Consider the following 14,004-nt stretch of genomic DNA (forward strand, 5'->3'; position numbering starts at 1 on the left):
ATCTATAAATTTGGGTTGAATGCTCTACCTTCGGAAACTATTGTGATCCCCTATACTTGTGGGTTATCAGTCCTCGCATATTAGAGATACTTTACTTTAAGGCATGAGCCAAAGCAACTCTTTTGTATGTGAATACATTAAAATGCTTAAATGGAAAATGTTAACCCCATTTTGAGCTTAACGATGAGTATGACCTATGATCAAGTGCACTCACTTGACTCCTAAATAAATATACTCTGATATATGTGACATAATCACCGACACTATCCTAGATGAAGTTCCTTTGTTTCTTTCGTCTTGCTTTAATTTTCTCTCTTGTGTTCAAGTTTCCTTTCTTAAAGAAAATCATCTAGTTGTCTTATTTCCTTTCTTGTCTATGTATTTTCCTTTATTCTGTTAATTAATTGCAAATCTTATCCAATTCATTGCAAATCATTTCGAGATCTTATTGCAAAGTGAGTTGAGTTTGACAAATCCTTCTTTTTTATTGTGAAGTCAGTCCCCCCCGATCCAAATAACATCAATGCCACCGTGTCTACAAGATACATTGTTTACCATGTTCATCGGTCCAACCGAGTTGAACTGGCTCGGAACCACCGATGTGATCAACCAATGACTCTGAGTTACCTCGGACTCACCGAATGATCCTACTCGGAGTTACCGAAGAGCACTAGAAAAAGAACTATCTGCTTCCCCTCTACTACATTTATACAATCATCTAAGTTAGTTGTGCTAATCAAGGATCCTACCTATTGACCAATGACCAGGATGCCAACCATTTTTGGGAATTGATGTCAAAGGGGGAGAGATACATATCAAAGCTTCTACATAGGAAAATAAATGCACAATTATAAGAGGAGAGAGGCCTATATATGTTTCCTTGTGGGGAGGAATGTATGATTGATTTATGCTTTTATTATTTGCTTGATCATTCTATATGATCTTCTGCTCTGATTTTGTCTCACTCTACCTGCTTCCAATATCTATAATCTCAGATTCAGGGGGAGAGGAAGTTCAAAGTTTAGGGAAGAAAAATCCTTGAAATTCTATTGCAACCTTCGGGAAAGTATTCACCTAGTGATGCTATATTCTTTTACATGTTAACCCAATCTTGGTATTCTTGAGGTTTCTTCTTTTTCTTGAAGAGAAACTTTTGTGTTATCTAACCTTGTTTTCCCAAGTTTTTTTCTTCAGGTATAATGCTCAACCACCTCAAGGTAAGTGTATGCATCATACTCATGCGTGATACATCTCCAACATATCTATAATTTTTTATCGTTCCATGTTGTTATATTATCATTCTTGGATGTTTTATAATCATTTTATAGTCATTTTATATCAGTTTTTTGGTACTAACCTATTGACATAGTGCCAAGTGCCAGTTGTTGTTTTCTGCATGTTTTTTACATCGCAGGAAATCAATACCAAACTGAGTCCAAACACAGTGAAACTTTTGTTGGATTTTTTTACTAGAAGACATCTAGTGGGTCAAAGAAGCACCTGGGGGGGTGCTCCGAGGGGAGCACAACCCACCAGGGCGCGCCTGGGTGGGCTGTGCCCACCTCGGGTGCCTCCCGAACCGACTTTTTGCTCTATAAATACCACAATATTCCAGAAACCCTAGGGGAATCGACGAAAATCAATTCCAGCCACCGCAGAGTCCAGAACCACCAGATCCAATCTAGACACCATCACGGAGGGGTGCATCATGTCCATTGGTGCCTCTCCGATGATGCGTGAGTAGTTCTTTTGTAGACCTCCAGGACCGTAGTTAGTAGCTAGATGGCTTCCTCTCTCTCATTTGATTCTCAACACAATGGTCTCTTGGATATCCATATGATGTAACTCTTTTTGCGGTGTGTTTGTTGGGATCGGATGAACTTTAAGTTTATGATCAGATCTATCTTTTTATCTATGAAAGTTATTTGAGTCTTCTTTGATCTCTTATATGCATGATTACTTATAGCCTCGTATTTCTTCTCTGATATTTGGGTTTTGCTTGGCCAACTTGATCTATTTATCTTGCAATGGGAAGAGGTGCTTTGTGATGGGTTCAATCTTACGGTGCTTGATCCCAGTGACAGAAGGGGAACCGACATGTATGTATCGCTGCCATTAAGGATAACATGATGGGGTCTATTTCTACATAAATAGATCTTGTCTACATCATGTCATCGTTCTTATTGCATTACTCTGTTTCTCCATGAACTTAATACAGTAGATGCATGCTGGATAGTGGTCGATGTGTGGAGTAATAGTAGCAGAAGCAGGCAGGAGTCGGTCTACTAATCTTAGACGTGATGCCTATATAATGATCATTGCCTGGATATCGTCATGATTATTTAAAGTTTTATAGATTGCCCAACAATAATTTTTTTACCCACCTTTTGCTATTTTTCTTGAGAGAAGCCACTAGTGAAATCTACGGCCCCTGGGTCTCTTCTTTAATATATTTGCCTTTGCGATCTATTTTATTTGCATTTTTAGATCTATTAAACCAAAAATACAAAAGTACCTTGCTACACTTTATTTTATTTGGCGTTTGATCTATCAATTATTACAACTGTCTCATGTCCGTTTGCCAATTTCTGGCGCCGTTGCCCGAAAGGGATTGACAACCCCTTTAACGCGTTGATAACCCACAAGTATAGGGGATCACAACCGTTTTCGAGGTAGAGTATTCAACCCAGATTTATAGATTCGGCACAAGGGGAGCCAAAGAATATTTGAAGGTATTAGCAGCTGAGTTGTCAATTCAACCACACCTGGAGATTAATTATCTGCAGTGACATGATCAGTAGCAAAGTAGTATGATAGTTTTGATAGTAGTGACAACAGCAATAGTAACGGTAACAGCGATAGTAGTAATTTTGTAGCAAGTGCAACAGTAACGATAGTAGTATTAACTTAGCAAGAACAATATAAGATAAATTCGTAGGCATTGGATCGATAATTCGTTGGATGATATTCTTCATGTGACAGTCATAACCTAGGGCGATATGGCACTAGCTCCAGTTCATAAATATAATGTAGGCATGTATTCCATAAATACTCATACATGCTTATGGAAAGAACTTGCATGACATCTTTTGTCCTACCCTCCCGTGGCAGTGGGGTACAATTGGAAACTAAGGGATATTAAGGCCTCCTTTTAATAGACAACCGGAACAAAGCATTAACACACGGTGAATACATGAACTCCTCAAACTACGATCATCACTGGGAGTGGTCGCGACTATTGTCACCCCGGGGTTGCCAGATCATAACACGTAGTAGGTGACTATAACTTGCAACATCGGATCTAGAACATGGATATAATTGTGATAACATAAATGGTTCAGATCTGAAATCATGGCACCCGGGCCCAAAGTGGCAAGCATTAAGCATGGCAAAGTCATAGCAACATCAATCTCATAACATAGTGGATACTAGGGATCAGCCCCTAACAAAACTAACTCGATTACATGATGAATCTCATCCAACTCCTCACCGACCAGCGAGCCTACGAAGGAATTACTTACTCCCGGTGGGGAGCATCATGGAATTGGCGATGGAGAAGGGTTGGTGATGGCGAAGAATGAAGATCCCCCTCTCCGGAGCCCCAAACGGACTCCAGATCTGGCCTCCCGATGAAGAACAGGAGGTGACGGCGGCTCCGTCTCGTGGATCGTGATAATTCTTTCTCCTTGATTTTTCTAGAAAAATAGGATTTTATAGCGTCGGTTTCAGGGTCTACAAGGCCATCAGTTGGGACAACCCACCTGGGCACGCCTGGGGGGCAGGGGCGCCCTGGTCGGTTGTGCCCACCTAGGTGCCCCCCTCAGGCGACTCTTGGCTCCAAAAATTCTCTTTATTGATATAAAAAATCCTCGCAAAGTTTCGTTCCATTCCGATAACTTTTATTTCTGCACAAAAACAACACCATGATAGTTCTGCTGAAAACAGCGTCAGTCCGGGGTTAGTTTCATTCAAACCATGCAAATTAGAGTCCAAAATGAGAGGAAAAGCATTAGGAAAAGTAGATACGTTGGAGATGTATCAACTCCCCCAAGCTTAAACCTTTAATTGTCCTCAAGCAATTCAGTTGATAAACTAAAAGTGAAAAAGAAAAACTTTTACGAACTCTTTTGCTCTTGTTTGCATAAATAAGGTTAAACATCACCTAGGTTTTCAACCAATCGTTATAACTAACCATGCCGTCAATAAGTCTTAAAAATTATATTAACTGATATCAATGACATAATCAGCTAGCGAGCAATAATAAGATATCTCAGACGACAACACGTTGTCAAAACAACCATGATATAATATAACAATAGTGCTATCTCGCTAGCCTTTCCGAGACCGCAAAACATAAATGCAGAGCACCTCCAAAGTTCAAGCTGTGACTAAACATTGTAATTCATGGTAGAAAAGATCCAGTCATGATGCACCCAACATTAGCTACACACAATGCATCAACATGACAGCGGTGCTCTCAGGTTCTGGCGCTTGTTTTAGAAGGCGGTAACACAACATAAAAGTGTTAGGGAACGTAGCATGCAATTTCAGAAAATTTTCTACGATCACGCAAGATCTATCTATGAGGTGCATAGCAACGAGAGTGGGAGAGTGTGTCCATGTACCCTCGTAGACCGAAAGCGGAAGCGTTAGGTTAACACGGTTAATGTAGTCGAATGTCTTCGCGATCCAACCGATCTAGTACCGAACATACGACACCTCCGAGTTCAGCACACGTTCAACTTGATGACATCCCTCTAACTCTTGATCCAGTAGAGGGTCGAGGGAGAGTTCCGTCAGCACGACAGCGTGGTGACGGTGATGGTGAAGTGATCCGCACAGGGCTTCGCCTAAGCACTACGACGCTATGACCGGAGGAGTAAACTGTGGAGGGCGGCACCGCACATGGCTAAGAGAACAATTGATGTGCCTTTGGGGTGTACCCCGCCCCCGTATATAAAGGAGGGGAGGAGGAGGCGGACGACCTAGAGGGGGCGCGCCAAGGGGGGAGTTCTACTAGGACTCCTAGTCCTAGTAGGATTCGCGCCCCCCCTTTCCTTTCTTCACCGAAGGGAAAAGGAAGGAGAGGGAGAGGGAGAGGAAAGGGGGGCCGCGCCCCCTCCTCCTTGTCCTATTCGGACTCCCTAGGAGAGGGGCACGCTCCACCCCCCACGGGCTTCCCTCTCTCTCCCCTAGGCCCATGTAGGCCCAATACTTTTGCGGGGGGTTCCGGTAACCCCTCAGTACTCTGGTAAAATACCCGAATCACTCGGAACCATTCCAATGTCTGAATACTAACTTCCAATATATGAATCTTTACCTCTCAACCATTTCGAGACTCCTTGTCATGTTCGTGATCTCATCCGGGGCTCCTAACAAACTTCGGTCACCGAAACACATAACTCATTATACAAATAGTCATCGAATATTAAGCGTGCGGACCCTACGGGTTTGAGAAATATGTAGACATGACCAAGACACATCTCCGTTCAATAACCAATAGCAGAACCTGGATGCTCATATTGGTTCCTACATATTCTACGAAGATCTTTATCGGTCAAACCGCAATAACAACATACGTTATTCCCTTTGTCATCGGTATGTTACTTGCCCGATATTCGATCGTCGATATCATCATACCTAGTTCAATCTCGTTACCGGCAAGTCTCTTTACTCATTTCATAATGCATCATCCCACAACTAACTCATTAGTTACACTGCTTGCAAGGCTTATAGTGATGTGCATTACCGAGAGGGCCCAGAGATACCTCTCCGATACTCGGAGTGACAAATCCTAATCTTGACCTATGCCAACCCAACAAACACCTCCGGAGATACCTGTAGAGCATCTTTATAACCACCCGGTTATGTTGTGACGTTTGATAGCACACAAGGTGTTCCTCCGGTATTCAGGAGTTGCATAATCTCATAGTAAGAGGAATATGTATAAGTCATGAAGAAAGCAATAGCAGTAAAACTTAACAATCATTATGTTAAGCTAACGGATGGGTCTTGTCCATCACATCATTCTCTAATGATATGCTCCCATTCATCAAATGACAACACATGTCTATGGTCAGGAAACTTAATCATCTTTGATTAATGAGCTAGTCAAGTAGAGGCATACCAGGGACACTCTGTTTTGTCTATGTATTCACACATGTACTAAGTTTCCGGTTAATACAATTCTAGCATGAATAATAAACATTTATCATGGTATAAGAAAATATAAATAACAACTTTATTATTGCCTCTAGGGCATATTTCCTTCAGTCTCCCACTTGCACTAGAGTCAATAATCTAGATTACATAGTAATGATTCTAACACCCATGGAGTCTTGGTGCTGATCATGTTTTGCTCGTGGAAGAGGCTTAGTCAACGGGTCTGCAACATTCAGATCTGTATGTATCTTGCAAATCTCTATGTCTCCCTCCTTGACTTGATCGCGGATGGAATTGAAGCGTCTCTTGATGTGTTTGGTTCTCTTGTGAAATCTGGATTCCTTCGCCAAGGCAATTGCTCCAGTATTGTCACAAAAGGTTTTCATTAGACCCGATGCACTAGGTATTACACCTAGATTGGATATGAACTCCTTCATTTGCTGCTTCTGAAGCAGCTATGTACTCTGCTTCACACGTAGATCCCGCCACGGCGGTCTGTTTGGAACTGCACCTACTTACAGCTCCACCATTCAATATAAATACGTATCCGGTTTGTGACTTAGAGTCATCCGGATCAATGTCAAAGCTTGCATCGATGTAACCATTTAAGACAAGCTCTTTGTCACCTCCATAAACGAGAAACATATCCTTAGTCCTTTTCAGGTATTTCAGGATGTTCTTGACCGTTGTCCAGTGATCCACTCCTGGATTACTTTGGTACCTCACCGCTAAACTTATACCAAGGCACACATCAGGTCTGGTACACAACATTGCATACATGATGGAACCTATGGCTGAGGCATAGGGAATGACTTCTATTTTCTCTCTATCTTCTGTAGTGGTCGGGCATTGAGTCTGACTCAACTTCACACCTTGTAACACAGGTAAGAACCCTTTCTTTGACTGATCCATTTTGAACTTCTTAAAACTTTATCAAGGTATGTGCTTTGTGAAAGTCCAATTAAGCGTCTTGATCTATCTCTATAGATCTTGATGCCCAATATATAAGCAGCTTCACCGAGGTCTTTCATTGAAAAATTCTTATTCAAGTATCATTTTATGCTATCCAGAAATTCTGTATTATTTCCAATCAACAATATGTCATCCACATATAATATCAGAAATGCTACAGAGCTCCCACTCACTTTCTTGTAAATACAGGCTTCTCCAAAAGTCTGTATAAAACCATATGCTTTGATCACACTATCAAAGTGTATATTCCAACTCCAAGATGCTTGCACCAGTCCATAAATGGATCGCTGGAGCTTGCACACTTTGTTAGCACCTTTAGGATCGACAAAACCTTCTGGTTGCATCATATACACCTCTTCTTTAAGAAATCCATTAAGGAATGAAGTTTTGACATCCATTTGCCATATTTCATAATCATAAAATGCGGCAATTGCTAACATCATTCAGACAGACTTAAGCATCACTACGGGTGAGAAGGTCTCATTGTAGTCAACCCCTTGAACTTGTCAAAAAACTTTCGCAACAAGTCGAGCGTTGTAGACAGTAACATTACCGTCAGCGTCAGTCTTCTTCTTGATGATCCATTTATTCTATATGGCTTGCCGATCATCGGGCAAGTCAACCAAAGTCCACACTTTGTTCTCATACATGGATCCCATCTCAGATTTCATGGCCTCAAGCCATTTCGTGGAATCTGGGCTCATCATTGCTTCCTTATAGTTCGTAGAGTCGTCATGGTCTAGTAACATGACTTCCAGAACAGGATTACCGTACCACTCTGGTGCGGACCGTACTCTATTTAACCTACGAGGTTCGGTAGTAACTTGATCTGAAGTTTCATGATCATCATCATTAGCTTCCTCACTAATTGGTGTAGGAATCACTGGAACTGATTTTTGTGATGAACTACTTGAAGGAAATATGCCCTAGAGGCAATAATAAAGTTGATGTTTATATTTCCTTATATCATGATAAATGTTTATTATCCATGCTACAATTGTATTAACCAAAAACTTAGTACATGTGTGAATACATAGACAAACATAGTGTCCCTAGTATGCCTCTACTTGACTAGCTCGTTTATAAAAGATGGTTAAGTTTCCTAGCCATAGACATGTATTGTCATTTGATGAATGAGATCACATCATTAGAGAATGATGTGATGGACAAGGCCCATCCGTTAGCTTAGCACTATGGTCATTTAGTTTATTGTTATTGCTTTCTTCATGACTTATATATATTCCTCTTACTATGAGATTATGCAACTCCCGAATACCGGAGGAACACTTAGTGTGCTATCAAACGTCACAATGTAACTGGGTGATTATAAAGATGCTCTACAGGTGTCTTCAATGGTGTTTGTTGAGTTGGCATAGATCGAGATTAGGATTTGTCACTCCATGTATCGGAGAGGTATCTCTGGGCCCTCTCGATAATGCACATCACTATAAGCCTTGCAAGCAATGTGACTAATGAGTTAGTTGTGGGATGATGCATTACGGAATGAGTAAACAGTCTTGCCGGTAACGAGATTGAACTAGGTATGATGATACCGACGATCGAATCTCGGGCAAGTAACATACCGATGACAAAGGGAACAACATATGTTGTTATGCAGTTTGACCGATAAAGATCTTCGTAGAATATGTAGGAGCCAATATGAGCATCCAGGCTCCGCTATTGTTTATTGACCAGAGGTGTGTCTCGGTCATGTCTACATAGTTCTCGAACCCATAGGGTCCGCACGCTTAACGTTCGATGACGATTTGTATTATGAGTTATGTGATTTGATGTACCAAAGTTTGTTCGGAGTCCCGAATGAGATCACGGACATGACGAGGAGTCTCGAAATGGTCGAGACATAAAGATCGATATATTGAAAGGTTATATTCGGACACTGGAATGGTTCCGAAGTGTTTCGGGTATTTTCCGGAGTATCGGGAAGTTACCGAAACCCCCCGGGAGAGTAATGGGCCTTAATGGGCTTTAGGGGAAAGGAGAGAGGGGCCTCAAGGGGTGGCTGCGCGCCCCCCATGGGCTGGTCCGAATTGGACTAGGAGGGGTGGCGCCCCCCTCCTTCCCCTTCCCTACTTCTCCTAGTTGGAATAGGAAGGGGGGGGGGCGAATCCTACTTGGACTGGGAGTCCAAGTAGGACTCCTCCCTATGGCGCCCCCCTATGGCCGGCCTCCTCTCCTCCCCCCTTTATATACATGGGAGGGGGTGTCGGTGTCAAAACCGGCGGATCTCGGGTAGGGGGTCCCGAACTGTGCGTCTAAGGTTGATGGTAACAGGAGACAGGGGACACGATGTTTACCCAGGTTCGGGCCCTCTCTACGGAGGTAATACCCTACTTCTTGCTTGATTGATCTTGATGAATATGAGTGTTACAAGAGTTGATCTACCACGAGATCATAATGGCTAAACCCTAGAAGTCTAGCATGTATGACTACGGTATTGAGTATCCCCTATTCAGATTACACCCTCCGGTTTATATAGACACCGGGGGGATCTAGGGTTACATAGAGTCGGTTACATAAGATGGAATCTTCATAGTTGTTCGCCAAGCTTGCCTTCCACACCAAGGAGAGTCCGGACACGGGTGTATTCTTCGGTCTTCGTATCTTCACAACCCATTAGTCCGGCCCATAGACAACATGCTGGACGTCCGAGGACCCCTTAGTCCAGGACTCCCTCAGTAGCCCCTGAACTAGGCTTGAATGACAAGGTATCCGGTGCGTAGTGCTGTCTTCGGCATTGCAAGGCAGGTTCCTCCTCCCGAACTCCAAAAAATTGTCTTCGGATGAAACAAACGTGTCCGGACCTGTAAAACACACCGCACACAACCGTAGAGAGAATATAATAACACACGAGTCCCATCTGCTGACAACTTTAGTAATGTGACATCATGCCTGTCCGGTCATAATTTTGAACTGTTTTTCGCCCCACGTTTCGAGACGCGGTTGTCATTGGCACGTCTTGTCAAACTAGAGATCGTGTCCCCTTATCACGGGATTCTCATCAATACGGGTGTGGGTAAACCCACCATTTCGTTTACATAGCCTTGGTAGCATGCGAATTTTAAGGCGAATGAGGGGGGGCGTTTGATATTCACCGCCCTTATAAGGAGATAAGATTCCTCCTTCTTCCCCCACGCTTTCCTCCTGCCTCTCCGTCCTTGAGCTCCAACACCCAAGTTCTCATTCCCCTTGTCTCGAGAAAGCACTCAACCATGTTCGGATCCAGAGGTCAAGGCAAGTGGATGGCCTCCTCCGTTAAGGAGGAGAACATCGCTGAGCTTCGGGTGGCCGGGTACCTGGCGAAGGAAATCGCCCACCGTCTTCCAGCCCGGGGACATATCATCCCCACACCAAAGCCCAACGAGAGGGTAGTGTTCACCCCCACTTCCTCCGCGGGCTAGGGTTTTGTAACGCCCTCGATGCGGCTATATCTCCCACGTGTCGAAGCACGACTTAGAGGCATAACCGCATTGAAAGCAATGTCGCAAGTGAGGTAATCTTCACACAACCCATGTAATACTATAAGGGAAAAGAGATACATAGTTGGCTTACAATCGCCACTTCACACAATTACATGAATAAAGCATTATATCATCCAAACACAATCAGGGCCCAACTACGGAGCCAAAATAAAAGAAGACTACCCCAAATGCTACACAGATCCCCGATCGACCCCAACTGGGCTCCACTACTGATCAACTAGAAAGAAACAACACAAAGGACGAGATCTTCATCGAGCTCCTCCTTGAGCTTGTTTGCGTCACCGGCTCGGTAACATCGGCACCTGCAAACTGGTTTTGGAAGTATCTGTGAGTCACAGGGACTTAGCAATCTCACACCCTCGCTATCAAGACTATTTAAGCTTATAGGTAAGCTAAAAGGTATGAGGTGGAGCTGCAGCAAGCGACTAGCATATATGGTGGCTAACATACGCAAATGAGAGCGAGAAGAGAAGGCAAAGCACGGTCGAGAAACTATGATCAAGAAGTGATCCTAGAACAACCTACGTCAAGCATAACTCCAACAACTGTGTTCACTTCCCGGACTCCGCCGAAAAGAGACCATCACGGTTACACACGCGGTTGATGTATTTTAGTTAAGATCAACTTTAGGTTTTATACAACCGGGCATTAACAAATTCCCATCTGCCCATAACCGCGGGCACGACTTTCGAAAGTTCAAATCCCTGCAGGGGTGTCCCAACTTAGCCCATCACAAGCTCTCACGGTCAACGAAGGATATTCCTTCTAGCGGGAAGACCCGATCAGGCTCGGAATCCCGGTTACAAGACATTTCGACAATGGTAAAACTAAACCAGCAACACCGCCCGAATGTGCCGACAAATCCTGATAGGAGCTGCACATATATCGTTCTCAGGGCACACCGGATTGTCCAAGGTACGGGTAGGCCAGCCCAAAGTTGCCCCTGGTGGCCAACGGCAGCTGACAGGTTGGACCAACACTCAGAGGAGCACTGGCCCGAGGGGGGGGGGTAAAATAATGATGACCCTCAGGAGTGCGACTCCCAAGGGAAAAGAAAGGCTAGGTGGCGAATGGTAAAACCAAAGTTGGGCATTGCTGGAAGAGTTTTATTCAAGGCGAACTGTCAAGGGGTTCCCATTATTACCCAACCGCGTAAGGAACGCACAATCCGGGAACATAACACCGATATGACGGAAACTAGGGCGGCAAGAGTGGAACAAAACACCAGGCATAAGGCCGAGCCTTCCACCCTTTACCAAGTATATAGATGCATTAATTAAATAAGATATATTGTGATATCCCAACAAGTAAACATGTTCCAACAAGGAACAACATCTCCATGTTCCAACAAGGAACAAACTTCAACCTTCACCTGCAACTAACAACGCTATAAGAGGGGCTGAGCAAAGCGGTAACATAGCCAAACAACGGTTTGCTACGACAAGGTGGGTTAGAGGCTTGGTTCAACAATATGGGAGGCATGATAAGCAAGTGGTAGGTATCGTAGCATAGGCATAGCAAAAGAGCGAGCAACTAGCAAGCAAAGATAGAAGTGATTTCGAGGGTATGGTCATCTTTCCTGAAATCCCGCAAGGAAGAAGAACGAGTCCATGAAGAAGATAAACGGACGTAGTCGAACGGATCCTCACACACACGACGTTATCGGAACCGACCCGAAGAAGCAACACCGGAAAGAAGCAAACAACATAGTAAACAACCAACACATCAACATGGCATGATGCACAATCAAGTATGATGCATGTCCGGTTTAATGAAGCATGGCATGGCAAAGTGCACAAACAATCCTACAAATTAAGTGGAGCTCAACATGCAACTCCGTTGCATATTGACGAAACACCACATTCAAGTTATTTAGTTCGATCTCGTTTATGTACCCAACAATATTAAATGTTGGTTAACATGGCAAGGGGTGAAGCAAATGAAAACTACCTATCCAGGCAAGTTTAAATGAGGCCAGAACAACAAACAACAAGTCCGGTAAAACCCCATATGCATATTTTAAGGTTTGGTAATGTTCTGCCCCAATCACAATTTTAGAGTTGTTAAACATGCAAAGTGATGCCACCATGTTAAACTAGGCATTTTTCCACCCCATTTACATATAAAGTTTATTAAATTTGGAGCTACGGTTGAATAGTTATGAATTAAATCATTTTACATGCCAATACGGGAAAATATATGCAAACATCATTTTAAACATTTTAAAAATAGATGAAAGTTGCACAAAATGAAACTACACAAAATTCTAAGCATCTTACATATATAACATGTTTTATTTAGACGCATGGACATTTAGTTATTAACAAAACAAAATAGTGGCATTCCTGTAATTATGCATGCACTGGAATAAAAGGAAAAAAAAACGTCAGCAGGGAAAGGAAAAAAATGTAGCCGGGCCGGATCTGGTCTCATGGGCACGGGGAGGCGACGTGGGGAAACGACGGGGACCAAGGCGAAGCAGGGGGAGGTCCGGCAGGGGCGTGGGTGTCCGGGACGACGGATCTTCTCATTGTAGGGGAAGCATATGGTAGTGGCAGGGACTTGGCGAAGGCGCAGCAGCAGGAACTTGGCACGGTTCTTGGGGCTCCGGCGAGCTGAGGAGGTCCGGCAACGACAGGGATGGCCGGGACTCAACAGATACGAGGCCAGGGCGGCTTCGGATGGGGACGAGACGGGCAACACTTGAAGCTTCGGCCATGGCTCCTGTGAAGGATTCAGAGAGAGGGAGAGAACTGCGTGAGGGAGAAAAACAGATGGAGGGAGGAGAAATAAGGGGAGGCGTGGTCTGGCCTGGCGGATGTGGTCGGAGGCTGCGGTTTGTGGCGGTTACCGCGCAGGAGCGGGACGAGGCGCGACCCTTGTCTCCTGGACGAAGCAGAGGAGGAGGCGCAGACGTGACTGCGCTAGTCAAGGTAGAGGAGGCTTTCGGGAAGGCGCGGGGCAACGAGGAGGAGGCCGCAGGTGAGGGAGGTGCTCGGCAGGAGGCGAGGCAAGCAGCGGCAACAGGGACGGCCATGGATGCTCCTGCGTGCTTCCTAGAAAAGACATGGAGCAGGTGAGAGAGGGAAACAGAGGGAACGGGAGTAGAGGAAGCGAAGGAGAAGCAGAAGCGGGGAGGAACCGTGATCGGAGTTGGGGACGAGGTGAAGCAGCGGTGGTCTCCGGCGAGGTGGGTCGAAGGTGGAGGACTCAGGGCAGGAGCTCGGGTGGAGGGGTGGATCGAGGAGGGGATGGATCCCGAAAAGGATTTGGTGGAGTAGCGGCAGCGATGGGACAACCCCCCTAGAAATTAGGGTTGGCTTGATTTGGTAGGGGTTGTACTATATATATGGAAATAGGATTGTGGTTG

The sequence above is a fragment of the Triticum urartu genome, chromosome 3 (assembly GCF_003073215.2).
Source record: "Triticum urartu cultivar G1812 chromosome 3, Tu2.1, whole genome shotgun sequence".
Lineage (NCBI taxonomy): Eukaryota > Viridiplantae > Streptophyta > Magnoliopsida > Poales > Poaceae > Triticum > Triticum urartu.